The following is a 15,626-nucleotide window of genomic DNA, read 5'->3' on the forward strand; positions in this document are numbered from 1 at the left end:
CCTGAGCTACAAATCTTTATAAAGTCTCTTTGCCCACTTTGTGGAATACTCACTCACTCGATTTCTAATTTTCTACTTTCAATCCCTTATCGCGCACGTTGCTCGTCCGATTCCTTTGCCTCCGGTACTGCGCATGTTTGAAATTCAACGGTTTGGGCCCACACAGGTGAGCATGTACATTCCTGCCCAGAACGCTGGGAAAAGCGCTGACTTGAAGCAATGATATTTTATATAACAAAGATATGAAGGAATATGCTGGGACTAAAGATGATGGGCTTCAATGATACAAGTACAGAGTCCCTTAGCATATTTCTGTCCTGGCTCTAATTAACAGCACAACAAAGAGATGTGAACATACACTCAACCGGTAAGATGATCAAAATACATACCTTCGCGGTGTAGAATATTTGAATTTCGCTACAAGAAGAATACATTTATTGGTGATGAAATCATTTCAAATTGCAAAGCTGAATGGTGCCAGTTGGGAGAACTAAATAATCCGTTCTCACACTGAAGAATGAAGAGTCTTTCTCTGGTGTGACCGTGCTGATATGTCAGTCAAATAAGATGTTCAGGCAAGCATGAAATGTTACACATGAGAACAGATTCAGATGTCAATCACTTCTTGTAATGAGTTTCATAGTCTCAGGAGTCTTTTAATAAATAAAAACAGACTCAGTCAACTAGAAATATTCAGCAACTGTTGACAGTGCAGTGCACTTTATATTACATGACTTCTCTGCATCAGTCCACACAAAGGGAAAATTAACTTTTTTTTTCTCAACCCAGAGATGTTGTCATCTAGACTTGACTGAATATTTCCAACATCTTCTTGTTTTATAGTCAGTCAAAGAAGTCATTTCTGAATTGTACGATCAATTCATTTGTGACTAGTATCTGTTTATTTGTGTCCACACACAAGTGGAAACATCTTCTGAGTTTAATTTGTCAATTCTTTGACATTCATTGGTGTTACTGTCACTAAATCCCCCACTGTTAACATGCAGGAGGGTCTCATTTACTAGAAACTCAACTAGACTTGGCACATACATACAGTGAATACAAGTGTAGCTCAAAACCGAGGAAATACGGCCGTCAGTAACTCACCTGCTGACTCCCCAAAGCCTGTCCATCTTCTATAAAAGTGTAATGGAACAGCTTCCCACTTGCCTGGACGGGTGCAACTCCATTAAGACTCAAGAAGCTTGAAACCATCCAGGACAATGCAAACCACATCACTGGCACTACACCCATAAACATCCATTCCCTCCACCACGACCTTCAGTTACATCAAAAGGTTTTGGGGAAGCAGATACATGGGAAAAACAATGACCACTATTTCCCCTGCTGATCGCTCATTATCCTGGCTTGGAAATATATCGCAATTCTTTGGAATTCCCTCCCTAACATCATAGTGGGGCGAATTATAAAACTAGGACCACTGCAGTTCAAGAAGCCAGCTCACCACCACTCCCTCAAGGACAATGAGGGAAGGGCAAAAAAAATCTGGCCAGCTACCAACATTCACATCCCGCAAACGAATTAACAAATAAACATTGGTGGGCTGCTATCTAAGATGAAGGGGGTAATTTATTTTTATATTAATGCTGAATATATGGATGGTCAACAAGAGAGTCAAAGGTTATTATGATAGATAGCTTGTGGAGTTGAAGCTACACTCAGTTCAGACATGATTTTATTTAATGACCAAGCAGGTGAGAGTGGCTGAATGGCACATACCTGCTACTGATTCGGACATGTGTATGTACGGTCATATTGAAGTTATTCACAGGCATTCAGGTGTAATCTCAAACGTTAGGAATGTAAGTAAAAGCTGAGACATTTGACTGAATGAAATGAGACATCTGATATCTGCTTGGGAAGCTGTTCCTAAATGGGACCCTGTTAAGCAAGTGTGGTATCAGGAAGAGACCGTGAAAACAAGAGATGGAGATTAATTTATTTTGAAAGGGGGAGAAAAAAAGGAATGCACTTCCAGGCGCTCTCCAGGTGACGATGTTTCTCCACATCCCAGTCCTAAAATATTTCGCCCATATCCTTAAACTGTGGCCCCTTGTTCTGTAATTCCCCATCATTGGAACATCCTTCCTGCATCCAACTTGTCCAGTCCTGTTTGGAATTTGGAGATTTCAATGAGATCCCCCCCATTCTTTTATAGTCCTGTGAATACAATTTTAACTGACTCAATCTCTTTTCATACATTATTTCTACCATCCCAGGAATCAAGTTGGTAAACACATGTTGAACTCTGTCAAAAGCAAGGACACTCTTCTTCAGATAAGCATGCCAAAATTGTCCACAACATAACAGGTGTGGACTTACTTAGGCCCTGTATTCAGATCCTCACTCTGTGAAAGCCAACAGATAATTTGTTTCCTTATTGCCTGCTGCACCTGTGCACTTTCTGTCAGCAACTGGTGCACAAGGATTCTCTGGTCTCGTTGCACACTCCCGTGTGCCATTCAAATAATAATCTGCCTTTTTTATTGCGGCAAAGTGGATAAGCTGACATTTACCGAAATATAATGTCATCAATATCCATTTTACCATTCACAAAGCTTCTCCAAATCATGCTGCAACATATATGTACCCTTCTCATGGCACACGCTTCCACCCAGCTTTGTGCCATCTAAAAAGTTTGAAAAAAATATATTTAGTTTCCTCATCTAAATCAGTGACATATATTGTGAATAGCTGGAATTCAAGAACATACCCCACTAGTTACTGTCTGTCATTGGGCAAAAGACACATTTATTCTGAATCTTCGTTGACTATTTGCCGACCAGTTTTGGATCCAACTCAATGCACTAACCCCAATCTCGCGCATTTCAAGTGTACACATTAACCTCTAATGTATGACTTCAAAAGCCTTCGTAAAACCAAATTAATGCATCTACTGGGTCGCCATGATCAACTCTACTCATGACATCCTGAAAGGCAGTCATCCGATTTGTCAAGGATTAATTCCCTTTTGTAAATCTATGGTGACTGTCTGCTTCTGTTATTGTGTTCTAAGTGCTGTGTTCCAAAATCCTTGATAATGGAATTGAGCATTTTCCGTATGATTTATCTCAAACTCCCTGGTCCATAATTATAGGGTTTTTCTTTTCCCTTTTAAATTGCTTGGTTACACTAACTACTCTATAGTCTGTAGGAAATGTCAAAGTGTCTAAGAAATTGTAGAAGGTAGTCAGCAATACATCAATCATTTTGAAGGCCACTTCTTTAAGTCAACTGGGGATGTATCAGCTTTTCTTTTAAAGATTAGATTCCCTACAGTGTGGAAACAGGCCCTTTGGCCCAACAAGTCCACACTGTCCCTTGGAGCATCCCACCACCCAGACCCATCCCCCTGTAACCCAGACACCCCTGAACACTCTGGGCAATTTAGCATGGCCGTTCCACCCAGCCTGCACATCTTTGGACAGTGGGAGGAAACTGGAGCACCTGGAGAAAATCCAAGCAGACACGGGGAGAATGTGCAAACTCCACACAGACAGTTACCTGAGGGTGGAATTGAACCTGGGTCCCTAGCGCTGTGAGGTTGCAGTGCTAACCACTTACCCACTGTGCCGCCCGTCTTTCAGTCCCATCAATTTCTCTAAAAACATTTCTCTACCTGTACAGATTTTCTTTAGCTCCTCCCATTCACTAAATTGTGTGTTTTCCATTTTTTTTCTGGTGCATTATTTGTATGTTCTTTTATAAAGACAGAAACAAAGTATGAATTTAGTTCATCAGTCATTACTTTGCTTGCCGTTATAAATTCCACCGTTTCTGACTGGAATAGGCTTACATTAGTTACCACCAATCCTTTACCCTTTATATACACATAGTAAGGTTTTACAGTCAGTTGTGATGTGCACGCAAGTTTACTCTCATACTCTACTTCACCTTTTTATTTGATCTCTTAGTCCTCCTTTGTTGACTTCTAAACTATTCCCAATCCTTAGATCTATTTTTTCTTGCCAATCTGTATGCATCTTTTTTTCTGCATCTAACGTTAATTCTAACTTGTTACGTAAGCCATGGTTTGACCATTATTTTCTTTGTACTCTTGCAGCACACAGCAATGACAGTCTTTGTCATTCACTGATTCACTATTTGAATGTTTGCTATTGTTGGAACACTGATTTGTGAGAAACATTTCTCCATCCATCATAGCCAAAGTATGCCTCATATAATCAGAACCTTAATCTTCAACCTGATGAAAAATACTGTTATTTTACAGTCATTCATCCACAAATGATCTCTCACAACGACATTGTCGATTATTCATTTCTCATTGCTAAAGTACCCCAGTCTAAATGTTCTCTTCACTTGTTGGTTCCACAAACTATTCATCGAGAAAACCATCCTGCACACGCTCTCCTGATTCCCCCTCCACAGTATTGTGGCTATTATTTATTCACCATATCTGTATGAAGATTAACATCTCTCACAACGATAGATATTGTTTTACCACATGGATCTCTGATTTCCTGCTGAAAGCCATCGCGACATCATCACTACAGTTTAATGCTCCATATCACACTCTTATTACCTTGTTTCTCAATTGTCTACACATAGATTCTATACTGCATGAGTTAGTATCTTTCGTCAGTAATATGTGTATATCCTATTTAAACTGTAATATGACTGCATCATGGTTCTGGAACTGGATTACAATTACTCTGAAGAAATTACACAGTTTCAGAGACATCAACAAGACAGACGAGCAAAAAAAAAATAGCCAGAGGGATCCAACACAGCCCAATTCTATGAACACCCCAAGGTACACAAACCAGGGGTCCCTCTCAGACCCATTGTCCCACTATCAGGCACACCAACATATAGACTTGCCAATGAACTACAACAAATTGAAATACTTTGTGGGCAATGCTACCCACTGCATTCACTCATCCCAGGATTACTCAATATCATTAAGGACACCAGGATAGAAGATGATAAAGTAGGCAGGCAACCCAGAAGACCAACAACCTCAATAAAGACACCAATATGAAACTACTAGATCTGTGCCTCACAATGCACTTCACCTTCAATGACAACATAGGAAAAAAGAAAACAATCAGGACTGATTGCAGAAGCAGGAATGCAAAGGTTAAGGACAGCACTCCCCAGTGGCTTAAATTAATTAGATGACTCCAGCTTATTGCCAAAACAACAAAACAAGCTGAAGGTTTCCTATCACACAGTTAATTGATACACGTTTCCGTTTTGGAACTGGCTGTACATCTTCAGCTACATGCAGACATTTCTTTTTCTCTGTCTGTATATATCCCTAAGCTAAGAAAAGCACTTTACATCTTAATGGGGCCATGCACTCTTGACCAATCCATTATTTTACTAATTCCGGATTTCTGCCTTCAAATTCACAATTACTCGATACAACTTCATATCAGAATGAGTTGGTGAGCTTTCAGCTGTGATAAATGAAAGAAAAAAATACCACAGTCCCCACACTTCTACATTCTCTCAAGTGTGACTGCACTGGTTTCTTGATATTTAGGATGAATATGCACAGACTGTCGCACACAGAGATAAAACATGTGCTTCTCCACAGTACGAATGGTGTTTCTTCATTCAACGTTCAAAATCTTTTAACAATTTGGTTATGATAAAGACAGGGACTGACAGATCTGGATATGGTTTCATCTGCATCTTAAATTGCAAATCAACCTTTCAAACAGAAATAAAAAAGACAGTAGAAAACAGAAGAACTCACACGGGTTGCAGAATTGAGAGAAATTAATCTAGCCATTTGTGAAGTCAAGACTTGGGAAAAAAATTATAATGTAAACTGTATGATTACCATTAAGATCAGTCAGTATTTACGCAAAACTACAGAGGTGGGAGATTCAGAAGTCAACAAGCTTTCTCCCCAAACAATTTGATCCCTTTACTCCTCAGAACTGAGAACAAATGGAGAAACAAAATGCTGTAAATACTCAGCCATTCTGGCAGCATCTGAAATTGCCCTTTTCCACCCACTAATAACCTTGAACTTCAGCCTCAAGTTCTGTAGTTGCCTCCTTAAACGTCTGTAACTCTTCCTCCATTTCAAAATTGCCCTTCAAGCTGATACATTTCACAATGTTCTTGATCATCAGCTTTATGTCTCTTGGTGACAAATCTTGCGATATCATATGTCTGTAAAATTCCAGTGAGCATTTTGTTGTACTGAGATTGCTAAATAAATGTCAATTTTGTTGGGTAACTTATACACCTATCAGTGTTTGTTCATCATTACAGTGTGAGAATTCTCAGAAAGAATGCATAGAGATGCTCATGGTTCACGTGGTCCGCTCTTACCTGCTCAACAGACTCCTGGGGATTGACAACATTCCCTGGTCTCTTGCTCCTTAAACTTGTCTACAATCAAGAACGGAGTTTTATTTTAAAAAAGGAACTGGCGGAGCAAAATGCATATAGCAGTTTTTTTTTCATGATTTGTTACAACAACTGCATAAGAAACTTTGATAAGACATTGGCGTTTAAAATTCTAATCCTCACAGTCACCACCTACAGGTACATGTGATAATGGGAACTGCAGATGCTGGAGAATCCAAGACAATAAAATGTGAGGCTGGATGAACACAGCAGGCCCAGCAGCATCTCAGGAGCACAAAAGCTGACGTTTCAGGCCTGGACCCTTCATCAGAGAGGGGGATGGGGTGAGGTTTCTGGAATAAATAGGGAGAGAGGGGGAGGCAGACCGAAGATGGAGAGAAAAGAAGATAGGTGGAGAGGAGAGTATAGGTGGGGAGGTAGGGAGGGGATAGGTCAGTCCAGGGAAGACGGACAGGTCAAGGAGGTGGGATGAGGTTAGTAGGTAGGAGATGGAGGTGCGGCTTGGGGTGGGAGGAAGGGATGGTTGGGAGGAAGAACAGGTTAGGGAGGCAGAGACAGGTTGGACTGGTTTTGGGATGCAGTGGGTGGAGGGGAAGAGCTGGGCTGGTTGTGTGGTGCAGTGGGGGGAGGGGACGAACTGGGCTGATTTTGGGATGCGGTGGGGGAAGGGGAGATTTTGAAGCTGGTGAAGCCCACATTGATACCATTGGGCTGCAGAGTTCCCAAGCGGAATATGAGTTGCTGTTCCTGCAACTTTCGGGTGGCATCATTGTGGCACTGCAGGAGGCCCATGATGGACATGTCATCTGAAGAATGGGAGGGGGAGTGGAAATGGTTTGCGACTGGGAGGTGCAGTTGTTTATTGCGAACCGAGCGGAGGTGTTGGGGACCACTTTGCAGAACACCTCCGCTCGGTTCGCAATAAACAACTGCACCTCCCAGTCGCAAACCATTTCCACTCCCCCTCCCATTCTTTAGATGACATGTCCATCATGGGCCTCCTGCACTGCCACACTGATGCCACCCGAAGGTTGCAGGAACAGCAACTCATATTCCGCTTGGGAACCCTGAAGCCCAATGGTATCAATGTGGACTTCACCAGCTTCAAAATCTCCCCTTCCCCCACCGCATCCCAAAAACAGCCCAGTTCATCCCCTCCCCTCACTGCACCACACAACCAGCCCAGCTCTTCCCCTCCACCCACTGCATCCCAAAACCAGTCCAACCTGTCTCTGCCTCCCTAACCTGTTCTTCCTCTCACCCATCCTTTCCTCCCACCCCAAGCCGCACCTCCATCTCCTACCTACTAACCTCATCCCACCCCCTTGACCTGTCCGTCTTCTCTGGACTGACCTATCCCCTCCCTACCTCCCAACCTATACTCTCCTCTCCACCTGTGTTCTTTTCTCTCCATCTTCGGTCCGCCTCCCCCTCTCTCCCTATTTATTCCAGAACCCTCAACCCATCCCCCTCTCTGATGAAGGGTCCAGGTCCGAAACGTCAGCTTTTGTGCTCCTGAGATGCTGCTGGGCCTGCTGTGTTCATCTACAGGTACATGACGGGGATGCGGAGAGAAAAAAATGCTGACCAACACAGCTCCAGTAAAAGAGCCATGAGAGGAGGAGGAAGAGGAGCAGGGAAGATGCCTGCTTTTATATTGCCCAAAACCTGTTCATTGAACCACTCCAACTCCACCCAGCTGTCAGAGCCATCTATCAGCTGGCAACTTCCTGAAGCTTGACCCAGTCCTGTTCAGGACTGGGACAGACCAAGACAAGTCTCTCTCACCAGTTAGCTGGGGTGGGGGGGGAGGGCGGTGTTGGATGATCTCCTGCCCTGTTCTGCATCCCAAATTGTTCCTCCAAAACAATCCACATGGCCCTGTACACACAGATTGTAGATGCCTGATGGACGTTGGTGTGCATACTTAGTCTGGGCATTTCTGGTGCAGAACAGCACTTTTCTGCTTTGTTCTCATTCTCTGAATCCACCTCATGTATTGTTCCCATTTCTCCATTCCCAGTGAAGTTATACATTATGCTGATGTTCCCAGCTCCCTGCTTATTCTGGTCACTCTTCTCCATTCCTGTGGTAATCATAGAAACTTCAAAAATAGCAGCAAGTACAGACCACTCATCCCTTCCTGCCTGTTCTGCTCATCAATATGATTATGGCCGATCGTCCAGGTTAGGAACCACATATCCTTTGATTCCTTTGGCCTCCAGAACTATATCTAACTCCTCCTGGAAAACAGTGAATGTATTCGACTCAGCCACTTCTTTTTGCAAAGAATTTCACATGCTCGCCATTCTCTGGGTTAAAAGAAAATCTTCTCAGCTCAGTCTAAATGGTTTTCATCTGGCCCTTTCCTTTATGTTTTTTTCACTGATTGTCTTTACTTGCATTCGGGATTGTTCACGGCCTCGTCACACTCCATCTGGACACTTCTTTATCTCTTTACTTCTCCACCATCATCCCCTCTGATTTTGCAACGTGAGCCCTTTTGTCAGTGAATATTTCCCACTCTTCACCCCCTCATTCCTTTTGTTCACTGTCGCTTCTGCCCCTTGCTCACCAACCTGAACATTCACCCAGTTTCTGTTCCCACAGACGTGACTGGATTCAGGGTCCACATATCCAGAACCACTAAGGAGAACTTTCGACCCATGAGTCTGTCCCAGTCAAAACACTAACAGACTAAATGTTCTAATCCCTTCTCTCGCACCTGGTCCATTGCCAATTCTTTGGCATTTCAAGGATACATCTGAATAATTCTTAAGTGTACTGAGGATTTCTGCACCTACCACATTTGCAGGCATTGAGTTCCAGATTCCCACTACATTTTGGGTGAGAAAAAGTCTCCCATTTTTGCAAAACTTTCATTCCTTTACTTTAGTTCATGCCCCCGGCCATTGATTACTCCAACAAGAGGAACTATTTGTGCTGCCTCTTCTGTCCACGTCCCTCACCATTTTTACACATCTCAATCATGTCCCCTCTCACCGTACTCTGCTACAAAGAAACTAACCCCAGACTTTGCGGGCTGTGTGGTTCCATGCTGATGGAGAGTGATTAGATTCTACCCTGCCAGACATTCTGGGGAGGAGGATCTGCCATTGCTACCTAATACTTTCTGCACACCCAAATTAATGCTGAGTTAGGCCATAGTCCTTCATTTGCTAGAGACCCCAAGCCTCCATCCTGTAAGTGGGAATGGGAGAAACAGCAAGAAAAATGGGAACCCAAAACACTTGCACAGAACTGAAATCCATCAACCTCATCAGTATAGGGCCAGAGGGCTAACAAAAAGCTCACCAATTTGAAACCCCAGGGTGAGTATCCGCATAGGCCTCACACCCAATTTCCCGCCCAGTTCAGAGCAAACTTCCACCTCACAGCTTCCAGGTCCTTAACACAGCCATGCCCACGAGTGGGAGAGTTCAAAGTGAATACCTCAATACGTCACTGTGAGATCTTCTTTCTCCAACCCAATCATGTGCCTTTTTTCCCATTGCCCCCTTCCCAGTGATTCCAACCTCCTGCAGATGTCCCTGTCTCCCAGGTTAATGGGGAAAAAATCTCCCCATTCCTCCGGTGATCTTGTTGGGGGGGCGTGGTGTCCATCAGACTGTGTCCTGATTTGCTGAGTGTCACTTCAATTCACTATTGGTCTTTCAAATTTAAACCACTGGCAGTGTTTTCTGGTTCTCTCATCCCAAAAAAATTGGCCTAAATCATTCAATTCACCTGTAATTTACAGACTCCTCAGACACTGTGAATAATTTTTGAGCTCTTTCTCGGTTGGTAGAAGATTCAGATGTAGTTGCAATGTAACCACCACACGATACCATCACAGTCCTTGGTACTGATAGGAAATCCTCAGTAAACATCAATGGAAACTGTGTGGAGGGTAGAAGATAGATGGAGAACAGATATCATGCAAAATAAAAAAAATAAAAATCCTGGAGGAACTGTGGATGCCGTAAATCAGGAACAAAAACAAAAGTTGCTGGAATAGTTCAGCAAGCCTGGCAGCATCTGTGAAGAAGAAAAAGAAATCAGAGCTAACATTTTAGGTCCACTGACCCTTCGCAAAAATCTAAAGAACTGCAAATGTCATAAATCAGTAAGAAAAGCAAGTTGCTGGAAAAAGCTGACCAAGTTTCGCAGCCTCTGTGTAGAAGAGTCAGAATTAATGTTTCGAGTCTGTTGATCAGACAAAGGGTCAGTATAGATGGACGATGCTTTTCAAAATGTGAAATATCCAAGTGGATTCATATTTTGCCTTGAGGCCATCTGCATGAAGAATACAGGTGTATAGGGATTGGACGCCCACAACCTCCACAGACGGCAACCCCAGAGGAGACAGCCACACTGAGCCCTGCCGCATCTTCACCATCCCCCCAGACCTCCCACTGACTGAGGACGAACGGTCAGTCCTAAGCAAGGGGCTCACCTTTGTCCCCCTACAACCACACATCAACCAATACCAGTCACGGTCGGATATAGAGCAGTTTTTTCCGCCGCCTTTGCCTCCACGCTTACTTCTTCAACCAGGAACCCAACCCTCTTGCCACTGGCCCCTTCACCCGCTTCCAACACAATTCCTCCTCCTGGACACCACCCCCAGGCCTCCTACCCTCCCTCAACCTCTTCATCTCCAACTGCCATCGAGACATTAACCACCTCAACCTCTCCACCCCTCTCACCCACTCTAACCTCTCCCCCGCAGAACGGGCAGCCCTCCGCTCCCTCCGCTCCAACCCCAACCTCACCATCAAACCCACAGACAAGGGTGGCGCAGTGGTAGTATGGCGCACTGACATCTACATCGCCGAGGCCAGACGCCAACTCTCCGACACCACCTCCTACCGCCCCCTTCATCATGACCCCACACCCGAGCACCAAACCATCATCTCCAACACCGTTCATGACCTCATCACCTCAGGGGGCCTCCCACCCACAGCCTCCAACCTCATTGTTCCCCAACCCCGCACGGCCCGTTTCTATCTCCTTCCCAAAATCCACAAACCTGCCTGCCCTGGTCGAACCATTGTCTCAGCCTGTTCCTGCCCCACCGAACTCATCTCCACCTAACTGGACTCCATTTTCTCCCCTTTGGTCCAGGAACTCCCTACCTACGTCCGTGACACCACCCACGCCCTCCACCTCCTCCAGAACTTCCAATTCCCTTGCCCCCAAAACCTCATTTTCACCATGGACATCCACTCCCTCTACACCTGTATTCCTCATGCAGATGGCCTCAAGGCCCTCCGCTTCTTCCTGTCCCGGAGGCCCGACCTGTCCCCCTCCACTGACACCGTCATCCTCCAAGCCGAATCGTCCTCATCCTCAACAACTTCTCTTTCGATTCCTCCCACTTCCTACAGACAAAGGGGGTAGCCATGGGCGCCCGCATGGGCCCCAGCTCTGCCTGCCTGTTTGTAGGTTACATGGAACAGTCCCTCTTCCGCACCTACACAGGCCCCAAATCCCACCTCTTCCTCCGTTACATTGATGACTGTCTCGGCGCCGCCTCTTGCTCCCCAGAGGAGCTTGAACAGTTCATCCACTTCACCAATACCTTCCACCCCAAACTCAAGTTCACCTGGGCCATCTCCAACACATCCCTCACCTTCCTGGACCTCTCAGCCTCCATCTCAGGCAATCAGCTAGTAACTGATGTCCATTTCAAGCCCAACGACTCCCACAGCTACCTAGAATACACCTCCTCCCACCCACCCTCCTGCAAAAATTCCATCCCCTATTCCCAATTCCTCCGCCTCCGCCGCATCTGGTCCCACGATGAGGCATTCCACTCTCGCACATCCCAGATGTCCAAGCTCTTCCAGGACCGCAACTTTCCCCCCACAGCGTTCGAGAACGCCCTTGACCGCGTCTCCTGCAATTCCCGCAACACATCCCTCACATCCCGCCCCCACCACAACCGCCCAAAGAGGATCCCCCTCATTCTCACACACCACACCACCAAACTCCGGATACAATGCATCATCCTCCGACACTTCCGCCATCTACAATCCAAACCCACCACCCAACACATTTTTCCATCCCCACCCTTGTCTGCCTTCCGGAGAGACCACTCTCTCCATGACTCCCTTGTCGCTCCACACTGCCCTCCAACCCCACCACACCTGGCACCTTCCCCTGCAACCACAGGAAGTGCTACACTTGCCCCCACACCTCCTCCCCCACCCCCATCCCAGGCCCCAAGATGACTTTCCATATTAAGCAGAGGTTCACCTGCACATCTCCTAATGTGGTACACTGTATCCATTGTACCCGGTGTGGCTTCCTCTACATTGGGGAAACCAAGCAGAGGCTTGGGGACCGCTTTGCAGAACATCTCCACTCGGTTCGCGACAAACAACTGCACCTCCCAGTCGCAAACCATTTCCACTCCCCCTCCCAATCTTTAGATGACATGTCCATCATGGGCCTCCTGCAGTGCCACAATGATGCCACCCAAAGGTTGCAGGAACAGCAACTCACATTCTGCTTGGGAACCCTGCAGCCCAATGGTATGAATGTGGACTTCACCAGCTTCAAAATCTCCCCTTCCCCCACCGCATCCCACAAACAGCCCAGTTCGTCCCCTCCCCCCACTGCATCCCAAAACCAGCCCAGCCTGTCTCTGCCTCTCTAACGTGTTCTTCCTCTCACCCATCCCTTCCTCCCACCTCAAGCCGCACCTCCATTTCCTACCTACTCACCTCGTCTCACCTCCTTGACCTGCCCGTCTTCCCTGGACTGACCTATCCCCTCCCTACCTCCCCACCTATACTCTCCTCTCCACCTATCTTCTTTTCTCTCCATCTTCGGTCCGCCTCCCCCTCTCTCCCTATTTATTCCAGAACCCTCTCCCCATCCCCCTCTCTGATGAAGGGTCTAGGCCCGAAACGTCAGCTTTTGTGCTCCTGAGATGCTGCTTGGCCTGCTGTGTTCATCCAGCTACACACTTTATTATCTTGGATTCTCCAGCATCTGCAGTTCCCATTATCCCCTCTAGTTTTGGACTCCCCTACCCTGGGGAGAATGATGTTGCCTATTCACCTTATCGATACTCCTCAGGCTTTAATTAACTTGTAAAAGGTCACCCCACAACCTCCTGTGCTTGAGTGAAATATCTCTGCTCGGGGTCCAACAGATTCGTCCCTGCTTCCTCAAAAGTCATCAGATACACTTGATCAAGCTTTTTAAGACCTCCAATATCACTATTCTGTTGTGTAGACTCTTTTCAAGATATTGCTGTTTATTTCCCTGAATTTACTGGTCTTTCCCACAGTGAGTACTGATATGAAATACTGTTTCGTATCTCACCCATCTCCTATGGATGCCCATATCGGTGGCCTCTTTGATCTGTATGAATCCCTATTTTCTTCCCAGTTGCTGTTTTGCCCTGAATATCCTTATTGAATCTCTTTGGATTCTCCTTAACCTTATCGGCCAAAGTTATCTCATGCCCCATCTTTGCTCTCCAGATTTCCTTCATAAAGTTTATTCCTACACTCCCATAATCCTCAAGGGATTCATTTGATCCAGCAGTGTCCCATTTTTCTTGATCAGAGCCTCTTTCTCACGAGTCATTCAGCGTTTCCTACTTCTGTCAGCATCATCCATCACACTCAGAAGAACATGCCGGCTCTGACCTCTCACTTTTAAATGTTTCCAACTTGCCACACGCCCCTTTACCTGCAAATAACCTCCCCAATTTTTGAAAGTTCCTGTAAAATACCATCAAAATATTTCTGCCTATGTTTATAACTTTATTTTTTGGACTAGGCCAGTCTTTTTCCATGGCCGTTTTCAAACTAATAAAATTGTGGTCACGTTACCAAAGTGCTGCCCCAATGACACCTCAGTCCCTTGCCCGACCTTGTTTCCCATGTGGAGGTCAGGTTTTGCCCCTTGTTCAGTCAGGCTGTCTACGTATTGTTTGAGAGTTTTTTTTTAACACTTAAGCACTTTGATGGGACGAATTGTTAACACTATGACAGTACCGTTCTATGTTTGGAAAATTATAATCCCCTACCATTACACTCCTATTATTCACACAGATAACGGAGATCTCACAACATTTTTGCTCTTCTAAGTTTGGTTAGCACTGCAGCCTCGCGGCACCAGGGACACAGGTTCAATACCATCCTCAGGCGATTGTCTGTGTGGAGTTTACACATTCTCCCCGTATCTGCGTGGCTTTCCTCCAGGTGCTCCGGTTTCCTCCCACAGTCCAAAGATGTGCAGGCTCAGTGGAGCGGCCGTGCTGTGCTGCCTGAAGTAGTCAGGGGTGTTTGGGTTATAGGGAGATGGGTCTGGGTGGGATGCTGCAAGGGTCAGTGTGGACTTGTTGGGACAAAGGGTTCGTTTCCACAGTGTAGAGATTCTAGGATCTCCCAACATATTTGCTCCTAAATTTCTCACTGACTGTTGAGGGCCTGTCGTACCATTGTATCAAAGCCATCATCCATTCTGGTTTCTCAGTTCTGCTATCATCATTTCACTGGGTGAACCCCAGGAATATTCTCCATAAACACTGCCATCATGTTTTACCAAGTCAAAAATACCTCCCCCTCCTGCCCTGCCTCCCCTTTTATCCTTCCTGTAGCGTCTGTACCTGGAGCATTGAGCTGCTCATCCTTTCTTTCCCTCAGTGTTGTTTCTGTAATACCTTTGATATCCCAGGCTCATGTCCCCATCCATGCCCAGAGTTTATCTGCCTTACTTATCAGGCCAATTGCATTGAAATAAATACAGTTTAATTCATCAGTTGTACTTCATTTCTTGCCTGCCTTGCCTATTTAAATTGCTGTCTTGAACCTCTGTGTCAGCCTCTTTCCTGCCTCACTGCCGTTTGGGGTCCCACGCCCCTGCTAGGCTGGATAAATCTTTTCGGGTACCACTAACAATTCATCTTGCCCTGCCTCCAGTTCAGGTGTCTTCACCACACTGTCTGTCTGTGCTGACACCTTCAGTAATCTATGGACTTGTGTACCAAGGTCCCTTTGTTTTTCAGTATTCTGTCTGTACCTACTGTTCATTATGTATGTCCCTCAGTTGCCATACCTCCCACAGTGTATTACTTCACACTTTCTAGAAATAAATCCCATCTGGCATTACTCAGCTCAGTTTATCAGCTGATCAATATCAGACTCTAATCTGAGACCATCTACCTCTCTATGGACAGCAACCCCCACCAACTTTCATGTCATCTGCACATCTACTGATGCTACCTCCTG

The sequence above is a fragment of the Stegostoma tigrinum genome, unplaced genomic scaffold, assembly GCF_030684315.1.
Source record: "Stegostoma tigrinum isolate sSteTig4 unplaced genomic scaffold, sSteTig4.hap1 scaffold_198, whole genome shotgun sequence".
Classification (NCBI taxonomy): Eukaryota; Metazoa; Chordata; class Chondrichthyes; order Orectolobiformes; family Stegostomatidae; genus Stegostoma; species Stegostoma tigrinum.